Raw genomic sequence first — 17,707 nt, forward strand, 5'->3', positions numbered from 1 at the left:
GTTTTCAAAATAATTAGTAACTTTAGTTCTCATATATTAGGTCAATATAATTTTTTAGTCAATCACATTGTTTGAACTCTAACACTATGAATTTTATTCAGTTTTATTCGAAATGATAAACACTGTTTAAGATTTGTACAGTGAAGAACGTAATTTCTCTTATCATATAAAGCTGTCATTAATTTTATTTCTTTGGTCGCTATTCTGTTCTTTGATGCTAGAGGTATGTATGAATGATAGTCATGAAATTATTTCGGATAGTTCAAATCTACTTGTAAAACATAATCCACAAGCTGATGCACCCGTCCTTTTTCCAGGTTATGAAGTCAAAGAAATGTAGGGGGTAGATGTTAAATAACATATAATTCCTAAATTTCATACGATTTATTCATAACATATTATTACAGTATTCATTATTACCTCACCAAAAGTTTTTTATAATGTTTAAGAACTGACTATATGTATACTTAAAACATGGTATACACTGTTTGATGACCAGGGTGACTTTGTAGGAAAAGTAGTGGCGGTAGGCATGTTTTCTGTTACCTGCTTTCAGCACTCAACTCTTAATGTCCTCTACAGTGTTTCACGTGATTAATTAATTGACAGTCAATGGCCGCAGAAGTGTATTACGGGCCGAAATTGAAAAGTCACGGGTTAAAGTAGGAATTGGATATAACTCAAGAAACGGCTCCTCATATTAACCTTATGGTAGCAGTTGAAATTGAAATTTCAGCTGAGTTTATGTGTTACTGCAATAATGGTGGCCATTTTCCCCATTGCATTCCTCTCTGGAGAGTGTTAGAGCACTTTCTGAGATATATAAGACATTTGCGTGCTCTCCCTCACTCTTTGTGTATGTTGTGATATAGAAAATTTAATAACTTTTGTACAGACGTGGCGCCATCCATGAATGTAATTAAAGTTACCTTAAGTCAAAGATGATAAATGCTCAATAACAACAATAATTGGGGGGAAAGGGGTTTTGAACCCATGGTAACATGCTCCTTGTTCCAAACTATCATCCCACAAAGTTTCGTTGAGGCTGGCTCAGAGTCTTAGGAGTAGTTAGATAACGGACAAACAGATAGACACACAGATTTTTTGTATTCTCTCTCTCTCTATGTATATATATATATATATCAAAATCACGAGGTACATTTATTACATCAATATTTGTAACACTCCATTTAAATTCTTCACAGGGTAAATATTGACTCATTGTCCATCCATATAGGTTAGTAGCATCTGATAAGCTAAATAAATAGATTCTATTTTAAAATCACAATCTTTCATATATTTATTACTTGCTTTGCATCGATCTATAAAACATAATAAAATAACTACTCATAAAATATCAAGGAAACCATTTCAAACTGATTCAAAAGAAGAAGAATCAATGATGAAAATATTAGAAGTAAATGGTAACAAAATATTTGCAATATCAAACCAAAAATTAAATTTATTAAGATATCCTAACCACTTTACCAATGGTTTATCATATTTTTTTAATTATTTTCAAATCCTATAAAATTCATCTTTCTTATCATATTTGACTAATTTCGGTTCAGAAAAACTTCTCTACATTTGTTCACTATTTAGATCTTTAATTTTATTGTTTATAGGATCTGTTTTCATAACTATACATAAAATTAATCAATTCTCTCAAAATTTGAAAATATTCTTTTTTGAATGTTCCTATAAATTTTGAAATTCTAACTTGATCACCAACTTCATATCTAGAAACAGGAACATTTTTTTACATTATATAGACTATTTAACACTATACTTTCATTCTTTTTTACCTGCTTCAATTGGAGTCACTTAATTGATTTATGATATGAATTATTACGCTTTTTTATTATTTTATCTAAAACATCAATCATTTTTCTTCTATTTCTTCACTGGCTCTTAGAATTAATGCTGCTAAGGGAACAATAGCAATCGCTGCTAAATCAGAAGCATTGAATAAAAATTTAAAACATATCATAACTGTATTGATATCAGAATATAATTTACAACTTATCCAATATACTAATATTTTCTTCTCTAAGTATCTTTCCATTTTTATGATAGATTAAATTTCTCTTTAAAATTAATTTTAGAAAATCTATGATCTAATAATTTATTTCCACATTTTTGTTTTCAAAGTTCTATTTAATCTCACGAAAATTTGAGTTTTAAGATGGCTTTAAGTTATAAATCAGCAACTATTCTCACCAATAGATAATTTTTAGTTTTTAATTAATTAATTCTGTTACTTTATCAGTTTGAATGTTTTGTGGTTTTCTTTTTTTTAAATTTCTTTGAATGTCTTTGTTATTTCTTCTTTCGTTTTTGCTTTGATTGGAACAGTTTAAGCATATTTACTAAAAATAACTATAACTGTTAAAATATAATTTATGTTATTATTTAAATTGACTCATATCAACTAAATCTGCATGTCAGTGTCCGTCCGTATGTGTTACGAAAGCTTTTAAATTTATGCCTAGTTGGTTTCAATTTTGTATATTCATATTGTTGATGTAAAACTTTTGTTGATTATTTTTGAGATAATCCAGTTTTTCTTCTTGATTTTTGTATATCTCTAATTATCTCTCTGAGTCATGGTATCTGTTTTTATTATTTTTTGAAATGAGACGTTTTTTACCACAAACTTTATCTATTCTTTCAATCATAGGTCTTACATTCTTTGAAGTGGCTTCTTGAATATTGTCAACTTCAGTTTTTGTTTTATACTTTAATCAGAACAAACAGATGAAACCACAAGGGCGAATATTTTTCTTCGCTTTAATAAATGATTATATAATTCGTCTAGCAATCCTTTCACATAAAGGTAGATCTTGAATAGCATTCAAATCTACTATCAGTTCTGTATCTACAATATGTTTATCAGCTGATGATTTACTATAAGCAATATCATATTTTTTACATGCTTTATCCACTCTATTAATACCAGGTTCACTTCTAGCTAGACGCTTTTAAGGCTTGGTAAAGGGTCCATAGTACCGAAATACAAGTAAATGCATTTACGGGGGATTAAATTAATCTTGCATTCAACCAACTAGATCACCTCTTTGTTTTTTCCCTCATATATATATATAAATTTAACCTTACGTGCTTAATGTACTTCTCTCTTGAAAAGCATTTTAATGTTTGTATGATATCTTTCTTCTTCAGTAATATTTTGATATTTAAATAAACTTAGCACTTCTCTGTAAACGTTATAAGGTCTTTTATATTCTTCTTTTATTGCAGATATGTTTAGATACTTATAAGTTGCTTCAAAGACACTGGCTCTTAGACTTAATGCTGCTAAGGGAACAATAGCAATCGCTGCTAAACCAGAAGCATTGAATAAAAACTTAAAACATATCATAACTGTATTAATATCAGAATAGAATTTACAACTTATCCAATATACTAATATTTTCTTCTCTAAGTACGTTTCCATTTTTATAATAGATTAAATTTCTCTTTAAAATTTATTTTAGAAAATCTATGATCTAATAATTTAAAGTCATATTTTTTAAGAGTTTGTTTATATATTTGTTTAAATTTATTAACTCTTTCAGGTCTGTCAGTTTCTCTACTGATCTGTTTTATTTCTCTATCTTGAAGCCTGTAAGAGATAAAAGAACTACTGTTAGTGCGATAGATAAATTACTCGTGCATTTTTTTTCTTCCTCTAATAAAAAGTAAACTATTTTATCTTGTGTCTTTTCAGTTATGCAATATCAAAACTTTTTGTTAGCTGAAACTTAGCTATCAACATCTATCATATCTTCTAAATTATTAGAGAATAATGTTTCTTTCATAAAATTTTTATATCAGGTTATAAATTTATCTTTCTTATTTTGATTACTGATACATTTATGTCTATGTTACTAAAGATTGTAAAGCTCACTTGTAATTTTCTATATTTATGTTTTTCTAAATCTTTTGCACAGAAATATAAATTATTACAAGTTAATTGATCATAGATAGACCAACAATTATAAGTTAAATGGCTGGTGAAGAATTTTGATTAGGATCTTCAAATTCTTCTGATTTTATGTAACTTTTAATTTCTATCATTTATTTAATTATAAGATAGATACTTTTAACTATAAGTTGAGCATAGATAAATCATCAGTGAAGAAGATAATAAGTGTATAAATTCATCAAAACAGCCAACAAAAGTAAACCAAAAAAAAAGAAGAATGAAAGCAAAAACTTCATGTAAAGTAAGGTGTAAAGGATCAATAACAGAGTTTCATAAACCAGTAATTCGAAGATTAGAATCTCAAGCTGTTCCTCTATGAAGTTTAACAAACGAGAAGATAATTAAAAGCATTAAAAATTCAATTCATAATATACTAAAATATAATTATGGATAACGATTTAACAATACTTTAGATTCTTTAATGCTTTGAGAAAAAATATTTCAAATGTCGATGTGAGATTTGTTTTCTCTAGAAATGGGAGTAATTATATGATTTATATTGATGTACTTACTGAAAATTATAAAGTTGTTATAAACAATATGTCGTTATGGTTACCTCATATTAAACTATATTCTGAACACCAAGCTGAATGTAGTAGTTTTACTTTAAATCGTCCAACTGATGTTGAAATCAGTTGGAATAGGGTAAATGTTATTACAAATAATATACATATATATATATATATATATATATATATCACAAACGCTACAACCGATGAAACATTTACGCTGTTCCTCAGTTTCAAGATAAGGAAAATAATGTAAACGAAAACAAAATGTCTTTCAATAATCTTGATAACTAAGAACGTGGTTAAGAAATAATACGATTACAATGTTTCAATCGGAGATGTGGAATTAGGTTATTTCAGATGTTAATCAGCAGCCGGGTTAAATAATACCAATACGAAAACTGGATATGTAGCATGTTATATCAATTATGGAAGATTTTATCCAATAATCTGTTTCAATGTTTCGAACCACGAATCTTATAATAGGTGACGATTCTGACATACTCCAGTAAAACCATATAAATTTCATTTCTTATTAATTAAAAAGAGAAAAATGTGTAATAAATGTTTATAATAAAAGTTTGAAAACTATGAGAACACTTTAAGAATAATAAATGCGGTTTTTGTTTCCATATGGTAATCTATATAAAGAAGCATCTCAGGGTACAATACGTCCAACTCAAAACGGATTTAAATTAACTGATGATGGTAATTATGATATTCAAATAAACACATCTATGAATAATATTCTTAATAGAAATAAAATCGGTTTATATATAAACTGAAAGAACTATTATTAACCAATGATAATTTTGATGCTGGTAACATAAATATAAAAACTGTAAGAGAACCAATAAAAGGAACTTATACAGTCAACAAAAACTATGTAGATAAAAATTTACACATATATATATATATATGTATATAAGATTGACAAAATCCAAGATTTGAATAAAATATTAGAAACTAATATAAATGAGTTAGAAAGAAATTCGAAAGAGTTAATTTATAATATTAATTTAAGTATAAATGACTTTGATACTAAAGCTGCGAGGAAAATACAAAAATACAATTAATAGGAGAAGATGCAAAAAGAATAGGATTATATATGTCAGTGATCATTCTGCAGAAAACGGTGCTGCTACTAAATCTTACCTGGATGATGTAATTAGAAAGTTTACATTTTATGCCATTGGACTTTCATGGGAAAATTACATATATTTTAATAGTGACTAATTCTCATTTCATAGATGCAGATATGGTGCTCAAAGTAGACGTGTTTTTGAAAATTATTGTAGGATTTGGAATACGAAAGTTATGTTTTTGTTTTAACTTAAAAAGTGAGGAAAATGAAATAGGTCCATTTGTAATTATTGAAAATACTTATCAAAACTTATTTTTGTTAATACTTATAAAAATGAAAAGACTGTGTTAGTTCCCACTACCAACAATCCTGGAAATACCTCCAAAATTGTTGAAAACTGCTAGAAACTCACTTTACCTGATTCCCAATTGGATACTAATAATATCATATTATTTATTACCACCATTTGACTACATACTTTTGACAATTTTGTGGCTGAAGGATTCGAGATAATCTTATAAGTGTCAATTTGAAAACGATATTAAATTTACAGAAATGAGCACACTCCATTTTATCTTTAATTGCGAGCTTGTTATTAGTGAAAAGTTTTTACACCGTGACCCACATTGTTGTAGTAAACGTGAGTGTTAAGTATGGAATATTAATGTCGTATCCGAAGAAATTTATACTAGTTATTCTATATTAAAAAACCTGTATATTAAAAAATGATACACTCACAATGCTTTAACATAATAATTTAAATAAACTGGCACATTTATCCATTATGTGCGTAAACTTTTCCAGTGCCTTATCTAAAACCCTGTCTTTTTCCAGGGCAAAGCACGGAGTTTTTGTTTTGGCTAATGTAAAATTAAATCACGTGTTATTATGTTCAAAGTGATAACTTCCCTCACATATCCAGTGAAGGGCGGGTTTTTTATGTTTCATAATCATTGAAGAAATATGCCTTAAACTTATATTGCAGAAGCCTATGTGTATACTTGCTTTAAATACAGGATTATGAAAACTTCATGCCCCATATGAGATAGCCTTGTATACCATCATAATTCACTAATCTTTGTAAACATTATTATTTTTCTGCTGGGGGCATACCCAGGTATCCCATTTCTCTTATCTTCTAAAAATAGCACTTTCCTTTATAAAGTTTTGCCTACACTCCTACGAGAGTAGACCCGGCATGGCCAGGTGGTTAGAGCGCTTGACTTGCAATCTGAGAGTCTCGGGTTCGAAAACATGTTCGCCTTTTCATCCGTGGGGGCTTTATAATGTGACGGTCAATCCTACTATTCGTTCGTAAAAGAGCAGCCCAATAATTGGCGATGGGTGGTGATGACTAGCTGTCTTTCATTGCTAAATTAGGGACGGCTAGCGCAGATAGCCCTCGTGTAGCTTTGCGAGAAATTTAAACCAAACCAAACCTACGAGAGTACCCAGAAAGTTTCAAACTGTAATGTTACGTATGTTCTGTGTGTTGCCCACCATATCCATGGCATATATCTAAAATCTAAGAAAAAACTGTTACCCAAAATACTGCAAATATCTGTGGAAAAAGTCAGTGGAATAATAATACCGTCATGAAAAATATATTATTAAAATATTGGTTTAAGTGAAGAAGTTACATTCCCACCTTTGAGCATTTCTAAGAAGAAAGGTTCACCTTTCGAAAGCGCTCGGGCTATAGGTTTTTATAATCGTGTCTTGTATCAAGACTTCTTGAACCTACGTGGTTTTCTGACATCATGAATGAGTATTTCTATATGTCATAGTATGTGTAACTTTGACCTTTGACGTTACAGTTTCACAACATAAAACAAACGAAAAGGCAAACCCATTTAGGATTGCCCTGCTTACTTTAAAAGTAAAATATTTATCTTATAGCTCCGCATTAATTTTAAAAAGCATGAAATTTCTCAATGTAGAACTAAGCACGCAGTGCAGCGATATGTGGTCCCAGATTTATTTTTATAAGAAACAGGCGTCCTCCAGACAACAAGCAATTTGGAAACGACACATAATCAGTGGAAAACAATAATTTGATTGCACATAAAACTAAATAAGCACCAGCGTTAGGTATTGTGGACGACTCATACACAACAGAAGTAATGCTGTACATGTATTCTCTCTAATAGCGCCATCATTTTCTATTTTTACCGTCATATTATTAAAGAAAACTTCAACAAAATATTTAACGAGTTGGAACTAATGGAAGTTTAACTGACACAACATATAGTTAGTTTTCCTTTCTCTATAGGAAGCGCCAACAGTCAGACACAGATAGACAAGTACAATTATCAAGCTTTAGAGCAGAAGAACAGCCTCTTATAACATTAACGGATGATATTCTGTTTTCTCGTCTTTAATCATCAGCCCTATCAGATTTTTCGTACCATAATCCTCAGATTGCAGTCCTAGCAATCAGGAGGTAGTTTTTAAAATATTACAAAAAAATTAATATCCGAAATGGTAGTTCAGGTATTATGATAATAGAATTCAGGTTACTAATCCTTGTAGCGTATGAAAGTGTTGCAAGGTATGTATTATATATGAGCACTATTTACAATAAAAAATGATTTATTCAAAACATTGGGTGCAAGCACACTCGGCCCTAATTGTCACTTCTCAAAAAAACCTTTATATAGTAAGATACATCCCTAAAAATATGATTTTTACATGACTTCAGTTATGAGCCTTATAAGCTAGCTTAAAACTTTCATAGAAGACAATCACCACTTGAAGTTAACGGTTTGGTTTTGTAAATTTAAATTGTAAGAAATCGAATATTTTTCTTAACCTTAAAACTGGAAATGGAACGAAAGTTTCAACATTTCATTTAACTAAGCATCCAGATGGAACGATAAGAAAGTTCTAATAAACTAAACAATTGTGGAAGGAGCAAAAATCAAACGATAGGACATTCCGCGTGACCTAAAACACAGGAATAAAAGAAAACTAAGACGATTTAACATTAAATCATGCTATTCAGCAATCAAACTAAGGACACAAACAAACTAACTGAGTATCAACTGCAATCTAAATGATAATGGGTCAAATCATACCTTCTTTAGATTGACCTATGATGAACATACTTACTGTACACGATGAATTAATTAACCCAACTCTTTCAGCAGAACTAACTGTAGCACTATCCAGAGTGATTGGCGGATGACAAACATACTTTACGCCATGAAATGAAAATTATACTCTAATGTTGCTTTTAGCGCAAAACTACACAATAGTTTATCTGCGCTGTGCCCATCGAATCCGGAGTTTTAGTGTTGAAAGTACGTATGACCCATCAGAGAATATCATGCTTCATAACTATAGAGTAATTTTCTCTTTAGATAATTGTTAACAGTATTTCATTGCCTTACATGATAGAATATACTGCCTCTGTTCAATTATTTTCGTCCTATTATTAAAAAAGTAAACAAAAAAATAAGGAAGATTGCCTTATGATAATATACAAGAGAGTAATGTAACGTAAGATGATTGTATTTTAGTATATGAAATACATATTTTCTTTTAAGCTTAATACCCACGTCCTCAGAAATATATACAAAGATTGAATAACTATTTCGATCCATAAATAAACAATAACCACGAATAACCTTTATTTAGCAACTTCTTTGCAAACGTTCCCCTTACATAAAATGAATGAAAAAGCTGATCTTGATTTACCAGAATTCTTTGGATGAACTAAACAGTTAAATACTTTGTTATTCGTCTAATCAGATATTATGTGAAACCAAGTTATTATTCCTTCGTCCTTTTATTACAAGGTTTATCCCCGTAGGAAGTAAAATGTCTTCACGTGAAAACCAGAAGAAATATCCGCAAGTAATGAACATTCTGTCCTACAGTAAAACTTTAGCCAAGTTAAAAGGAAAGCATGTAATGTTACAGTCTCTAATCTTTATTGATATTTAACGACAACGAGAAAGGTACGTACCTAAGCTTGATACTGTATTCTTTATTTACACCCAACCGTTCCAAAACACATTTCAGTCTGACCTACCCTAATACCACTAGTGTGAAAAAGTTAAGTTACTTTTAAACCAGTATGTCAGCGGTAAGTTTATGGACTTAAAATGCCAAAATCCGGGATTCAATTCTTCATGTTGGACAGAAAGCACATAGCCTACTATGTAGCTTTACACTACAACAAACGAAGCTTTTATATTCTGTCAGAAATTCACACTCCAATGAAATTAGAAGATGCGTGTAAACTGATTTAGAACTCCACGTGGTATTACAAGTTATAAACCATATTCTAAGCAACATTAAGCTACAATGTGTATTAAATTTTGAAATTTAATGAATAGTAGGGATGGTGATTGGCGGCTTAATTTACTCTTACATCTGACCGAGAATTGTTATAAAACACATTCAAAAAGGTCAGTAACAGAATCACATTCACATTTCAAAGGTTTAGAAAGTTTCCTCTATGTTTACATGAAGTAAGGGCAACCACTCAAAATATTATCTTTTAACGGACTCAGTCTCTTGAAAATAGTTTTCTTGAAATGTTTGAGTCATCTAACTATCCATAGCATAGTGACTGTACTAAAGCTCTAACTATGCTTATACAAACAGCACGTGCCGTACTTAAAAGACACGAGACAAACATTAAATTTGGCAGAATGCCAGTCGGTCAAGTTACATACGTGAATAACGGCTGTACAGAATGGCGCGAAAAAGTACAGCCGCACATTTAAATAGATCTGACACACCATTCCTGAGGCCAGATGGAAAATGTCATATCTTCAAATACATGCGGAAGATTTCGAGACCACTTGTTTCAGATGGTACTCGTTTTTGTTATTTGAACTTAAAAAACAACGACAAAAACATTAACGTTATATAACAGACCAACGATACAAACAGAGAACCGCTTGTAATCTAACGGTCAACATATGTTATAAAAATCTTTTAAGAGTGGCTCACGAAGTATGATCCTATAAACTTTCTGCATCCTCCTTTGACTGTCGCTGAATAGATATTTCAAGAATACGTTTATAATGACTCAAGTCAGCAGTACGACTTTTATTATGTTTATTACGAGCGATGATGGATGGTAGGCCTAGTGAACCTAATATTCGAAAGTTGTTTACAATCGTGATTATTGGAAGACAATATATAAGATGACTTAGATATAAAAAACGTATCAGTGAAAGAATACAGGAATATATAGTGAGGTATAGAAAGCACTCTTGATAGATATTCATGTATAATAAAGTACAAAACAAGAAAAAAATTAAGTCATTGACAACATTGGACTAGAATACATCATAGGTTGTGGAACAGTCGTATTTAAAGCATATACAAAGTAAAAATTAGTGAAAATAATGTGTAATTGTTGAGATACCACATTTGTAGTTGGTTCTAATATTTCTCTGCGGCAGCTTGAATTGTGCAGAGAATACAAGTTGATGCGTTATACATTAATTAAATACATTTGTTATAAGGAGAAGAAATCCACTATATACTTTAAATATAAGTCCAGCGATACAGCTTTGAATGGATTGTTTATCTTTATTTTGCTCTCCCCTCCCCCACCGCCAGTTGCGCAGTGGTATATTTGCGGACTTACAACGCTAGAAACTGGGTTTTGATATCCATGATGGGCAGAGCACAGATAGCCCTTTATGTAGCTTTGTGCTTAACTACAAACTAGCAAAATCTTTATTTTTTTGTTTAACTTTATTTCAACGTTTTGACCACTCGTGTGGCCATAATCAGGTAACTATCGTATAGAATTACGTAACGTACAAGATGCTTGCTGAAGATTTATTATTATCATTTTTAACTATCTTATCTAACATAACTTAATACGTTTCTGAATTTTACGTTATGGTTACTTTTACGATAATGTATAAAGAATTTTATTTAGAGACATTACTATTAAGTTCTAAAAACGTATCACCCATTTTCTATTTTACTTTAACTGGATTTATATATAAAATTTTTATCTAATTTCATATTTCCTACATTAACGAGTTTGTAGATCGACAGTATTGTAAATGGACAGTTAAGATGATTTTTTAAATTATTTTTTGACTATATCACGTTTCCAGTACTTCAGTCCTTAGAAAATATGTATGCTTGGAGTCCTATTTTAGTTCGAAGATGTTCAGAGTAAAACTCAGAAATTTCTATTTAAGAGTTTGAACGTAATGTAAGATGCTGCGTATATATCTTTTCAATGTATTTAGATTCGAGTTTTATTAATTGTGACTAAATTTCTTACTTGACGCTACGTCTTTTCTGATAATAAAAGACCATCATAATTTTATTACTATTATTTTTTGGTAAATAATCAAGCTATATGATGCTACAAAAAACATTGTTACTTATGATTAATTTATTGTTTGTTATCTCATATCATTCGAATGACTACTTTCGATTTCACAGCAACAAACTATAGAGTTTGTTAAAATAATTTACATACTTCATCTGTGAAGAAAACAATATCTTTGGCAAACGCTTTGTCGGCCGGTGACAAATATATAGATTTAAACAATTTATTATTATTTGAGTACATTCTTGGTTTTCTATATATCATTTAGGTTAAATAAAAATATATATAAGAAGTTTTACAAGCCTGTTTGTAAATGAACAGTACTTTGTGTTAGCAGAGTAACAAAAATGTCTTTACAGTGAAGTCAACCATAAAAACATTCGGCCTAGCTTACATTTGAGGGCTAGGAATGAAAATGTAGTTATGTATTAAAAGGGTAATTATTGTTTATCGTTCGTGGAATTAACAATTCCGGTATTATTAAGCGCACATAGTTGGACTTTTGGACACCTACTGAATTTCACTTTCTTCGACATGTCCGTCATGTAGACGCACACACACGTGTATTCTCGTATTAAAATAGTTATTAATCTGATCAAATTATAGAATTAACACTGAGCAATTTTAAAGTACATTCCAAAATCTGAGCATACAAACCGCTGCTGATCCAAATAAAATAACATTGTCAATCTCTTAAGAAAGAGATAGTATACTCAGTATACACAAGTAGTACGAAACCACCTGATATTATTCATACGAGAGCGGTAGCAAAAATAAATAAAATTGGCAAATATAGTTTATAGTTAAAAAAAGAAACTGTTAGAAAAGCTATTTTTTTCTATTATATTCATATACTATTCACTCAGCAAGTTAATTCGCAAGTTAATTCGATTCTATATAGTTTGATATACATATATTGGACAAGATTACTATACTCTTTGTAACAGTAAGCAGTTATCAATTGTACACGTATTGTTATTTCCAAGAGAGGAAATGAGTGAAATCCATGGTATATGACAACTATGTAAGCGTTTTTGCTAAGGTTCAAAATGAAGTAAGTAAAGACATTTTTATATTAGACCAGATTAAAAGATTATTTCTAAATTATACAGCTAAAAGCTTTTGTTTTTGTGTCATATTTTTGAAATACTAAATTCGTTTCATTATAATTGTAGAATAATAATTTTCCCTTTGAGTGGAAACTGATGAAATTGTGATATTAAAAGTTATTTAGTAGTTTCGTTCTGAGTTTACTTACTGATTAATCAAAGTATATTACAAGTTACAGCAAGTAAGATTGTTTTTTTAGAACAGGTTCGACGTTTCGATCACTGGTGCGATCATTATCAAATACACTGGGGAAATAACGATCAAAGACATATAGAGATGTGCATGGGTATTTGTTAACTGTGGGGTTGTTTGATTTTAAATATGTGGGGAAATAACGATCAAAGACATATAGAGATGTGCCTGGGTGTTTGTTAATTGTGGGGTTGTTTGATTCTCTGATTATTCTTCTGTTAATGTCAGGTTCACGTTTTAGTACTGCGATATTTTATTCAGAAAAACTGGTTGTTCTTATTTATATGTTCATGGACTTGAGAAGACGGTTTTGGATGTTCTTTTAACCTAATGTTCAAGTTACGTCCTGTTTCACCACTGTAAAAGGCAAGGCAGCTGTGTCACTTTATTTTGTAAATGTTCCCTGATGGGGTGGGTTCGTTATATAATTTTCTTAACATGGGTTTAATTTCAAGTGCAGGGTTGAAAACGAATCTAGTCATTATGTTAAGGTTATAATTATATGCCAGTCTTTTCGAAATTTTTGATAGAGGTTTGTTAAGTATGGGTGTCTTTTGTTTCGTGGAATATTTGAGTTTGTTTATTTGTTAAATGCCCCTTGTCCCTGTTTTTGAAGTTCGTTAATAGAGTTTCTGTAACTACTTTAGTAGGGAACAGGTTAATGTTAGTGAAGGATTGAGTTAAGTTCGCAGCTTTTTTATTGATATTTTCTGTGGTGTATATTGTGTATGCTAAATTCAGCTTCTGGTGGATTACATGATTAGAGAACCAGTTTATGTAATTTCTGCTGTATGTGTTTTTTCTGTGAATTTTAGTGCTGAAACCTTGGGGTTTCATGTGATGTTAACGTTAAAACATTTATCATGTAGTTGTTTTCATTTTCCACTGTGAATTGTTTGTCTTTATATAAAACTGAGTTAAATTGTAATTTAGATTTAGTAGTTAAATATATGCTGATATATCTCCAATTTATGATATTTGCCAACAAGATTGATACACGCAGTTTTCGTTTTTAATACAAATATGTTTTAATATACAAACAACAATACAATTTACAATAATAGTTATTACAAATAGTGATTTATATACAAAAGTTTCACATACTTACAAACAATATAAAGTATTCTTTCTATTCTGGAACTTTCTTGATATCTTATCGAGGGTTCATGATGAGCGAGTTACTTCGAGTTGACGTAGGTATAATTCATATCACAAGGACCTACCTAGCCCTGTAGTTCTCGCTGATCACACGCCGATTACAGGTCAAGTTTCCACCGATGACGTTAGGTAAGGTTTTCGTAAAAGTAATAATGTCCAATGTGAATCCACTGAAGTTAAATGGTTTGTAATGTTCGAAATTTATAAACGTTCCTGGTCAAATATCTTAAGTTTCCCGATTAGTAAGCGTTATAACAATCACAGTTATAGCTTCCGAAGTTTATAGCACACCAACTATAGCAAACCATTAATAGATACTGTATTTTGGCGCATTATATTTATAGTTATATTTATAATCGTGTAGAGAGTTTCTCGAAAATTCAGATTACACGCATATATTGTTGATTCTTACAATCCAGAATCTTTTAGAATTTTAGAGAATAGGCAGGAGTTTCGCAATACACATTTAACCGTATAATTTGTGTACATTTTTAAATATAAATAAAATTTAAACAAACATCGATATTAAATGTATACATTGACACTATACATTAAATATATTACATTATTAAAAGGATTACAAAAATTCAATAATCATGACATTATATAATACAATCAATACAAATAACCTTATGATCATAAAATTACATAACATGTGAAAGTGCATCAGCACAAATGTTATCAACCCCCTTTTGACATGGATTATCTTCAAATCATACTCTTGATAAACTCCAATTTAACAGTCTTCATTTGGCTCAAAAAATGTCAACGGGCTATGATCAGTGTAAATGACAATATATTGTTGTGATGCAAGTACATACACATTGAAATATTCTAAACCTAACACTAGAGCCAGTGTTTCTTTTTCTACAGTAGAATAATTCTTTTGGTGACAATTAAACTTTTTAGAAAAATAGCAAACAGGGTGTTCAACACCGTTGTCGTCTGATTGTAATAGAATAGCATCAGCACCGAAATTACTGGCATCAACAGCTAATTCAAAAGGCTTATCAAAGCCATCAATACAGGGTAAGTGCACATAAATATTTCACCTTTTCAAAAGCAGACTGGCATGTTTCAGACCACTTGAACTTTGATTTTCCTTCGAAAGGTTAGTTAATGGTACAGTGATGTCAGATATGTTTTTCAAAACTCTCAGTAATAACCAGTCATTCCTAAAAATATCATCAAACTTTTCTTGTTGGTAGGAATTGGATAATTCATAATACAATCAACTTTGGCTTGAATTGGAAAAACTTGACCATGGCCTACTACATGACCTAAGTAAACAACTCTGGGTTTATAGAAGTCACTTTTTGCCCAATTTACAGCGAGATTGGCTTTCCTAAGCCTCTCAAAAACATCATGTAACACACATAAATGTTATTCCCACGTGTCACTAGAAATCACAATATCATCAACATAAATTCCAACATCTGACAGATTGTTGAGGCATTGATTCATCATTCGCTTAATAGTTGCTTGAGAATTTTTCATCCCAAAAGGCATTACATTGTACTGGTATAACACATCAGGAGTAACAAAAGTAGATATTTCTTTTGCCCTGCCAGATTGAGGAACAGCCCAGTATCCCTTTAGTAGGTCACACTTTGTGATATATCTGGCTTTTCCAATTTTCTCAATACAATCTTCCATTCTTGGAATGGAATAAGAATCTATCTTCGTCAAAGCATTTACTTTGCGAAAGTCTGTACAGAACCTAACCGTATCAATGAGTATAATAAGATTATATACAGAAACTCAATTCAGGCTACGTTCAAAACTTTCATCGTGGTATTATTTTTTGTGACAAACATCTGCTTGATTTGTTGCACTTATGTGTATGTTTTCAGTTTAATGATGTAAGAATCAAGAGTAATAACCAATTATTGCAGGATCTTATCGTCTTTGATATCGCTGTTCCATTGTAGAAATATCTTGGTGGAACTGCTCACTATGCTCATCGCTCACTACACTAGATCATTTAGAAAGAATACTAATGGGAGTGTAAGAAGTGCATCTTTAGTAACATCCTAGACTCCATTTTCCTGTAGTTCTCGAGCATATCATCAATCATCACAGCATAGTTTCCATCCCCGTGATTGCCTAAAAATGTTTTGACAGCCAGTTTGAATGATTTCTAGGCAACAGGTTCTTTCTGATTGAGGTATATTTCAAACTCATCACTTCCCGAATCTGTGGCCCAACAAAGATACTCCTTTCATTTTTGCTTCACTAAGTTTGGAAAGTTTTGTCAGACAGATATTTGAAACCATTACCATATTTGTTGATTCATTTTACAAAATTCGTCATGATCCCAGTTTAGTATGAAGTGGGGGGAAAACACATTTTGAGGATTCACTAAAGGTTCATACTCGATATTCTGTTTCCCTGGTATGTAATTCTCTCTCACTGGTCATTCGTTCTTTTTTAAATCATTTTATCATATTAGCTGTCCCAGAGACACAAACATCCCAAATGTTTGGTATACCCGCTGTGCAGACCAAGCATGAGTGTAATAACATTTTATATCACCACATATGTTCCATCTATGATGATCAAATTTGATGGCCTCAAATATAATCTGCATGCTTTGATAAGTTTCTTTTATGTTTACAGCATGAGTAACTGGAAATGATGACTTAGTGTTCCTATTGTGCAAAAGTACAGCTTCCAGATTAACTTTAGATGAGTCGATAAAAGTCTCCATTCCTGAGGATGATGTTCAGTACCTAATTCTTTCATTAGTGTTGCTTTGATAGGGACAAGTAACGAATCAGATCATGAAGATCTTCTTGTATGATCAGACGAGGCAGTTTATATTGAGGTGCCACAGGAATATAATTACTAGATGAAGAGCATGAAGATGATTCATTGTTTTCTTTGCAGGATAACTATTCCGTTTTCCAATTTGCTGGTGGATGTGGCACCCCATGAGGTACTGGTGTCATTGCAGATGTAATATCTGGATATTTTAATGTATTGTTTAGTTTTACTTAAATATCCAGGAACATTAACCAGGCAAAAATGACAATCAGTTGGATTATCTTTGGGATCTCAACATATCCTGGGAACTGCAAATTGCATACTTGCTCTCTCCTTATTCAACCACTGCGTGAAGCCAGTTGCGTAATCTGTACAAAACAAATGTGGAGCCAAATTTTTTCTTGGTCACCAATTTTACACTAAAAATAGTGGTAGCAAGCTACCTTTACCTTATGTGTGATATTTTTCCTTCGTGAAACTGTAATATATTATCCATAAATGTAGCAAAAATTGTTTGGGTGATTTTTGCATTGTGGTAATTTACTTGAACTGGAGACAACCAGCATTTCAAATTATTTTCAAAA

The 17,707-nt window shown here is 30.9% G+C and overlaps 1 protein-coding gene across 1 annotated transcript in view; it reads left to right on the top strand.

Moving 5' to 3' along the window:
- The window catches only part of LOC106471094 (zinc finger protein 470-like), a 28,605-nt gene extending 11,409 nt beyond the window's left edge, over positions 1-17,196 (top strand). The window contains exons 4-5 of the transcript XR_002613197.1: positions 6,815-6,822; positions 17,185-17,196. The gene's annotated coding sequence lies outside the window, so the exon portion shown is untranslated. The remainder of the gene's footprint in view (positions 1-6,814; positions 6,823-17,184) is intronic.
- Positions 17,197-17,707: the final 511 nt, after the last annotated feature.

The sequence above is a fragment of the Limulus polyphemus genome, unplaced genomic scaffold, assembly GCF_000517525.1.
Source record: "Limulus polyphemus unplaced genomic scaffold, Limulus_polyphemus-2.1.2 Scaffold4406, whole genome shotgun sequence".
Classification (NCBI taxonomy): domain Eukaryota; kingdom Metazoa; phylum Arthropoda; class Merostomata; order Xiphosura; family Limulidae; genus Limulus; species Limulus polyphemus.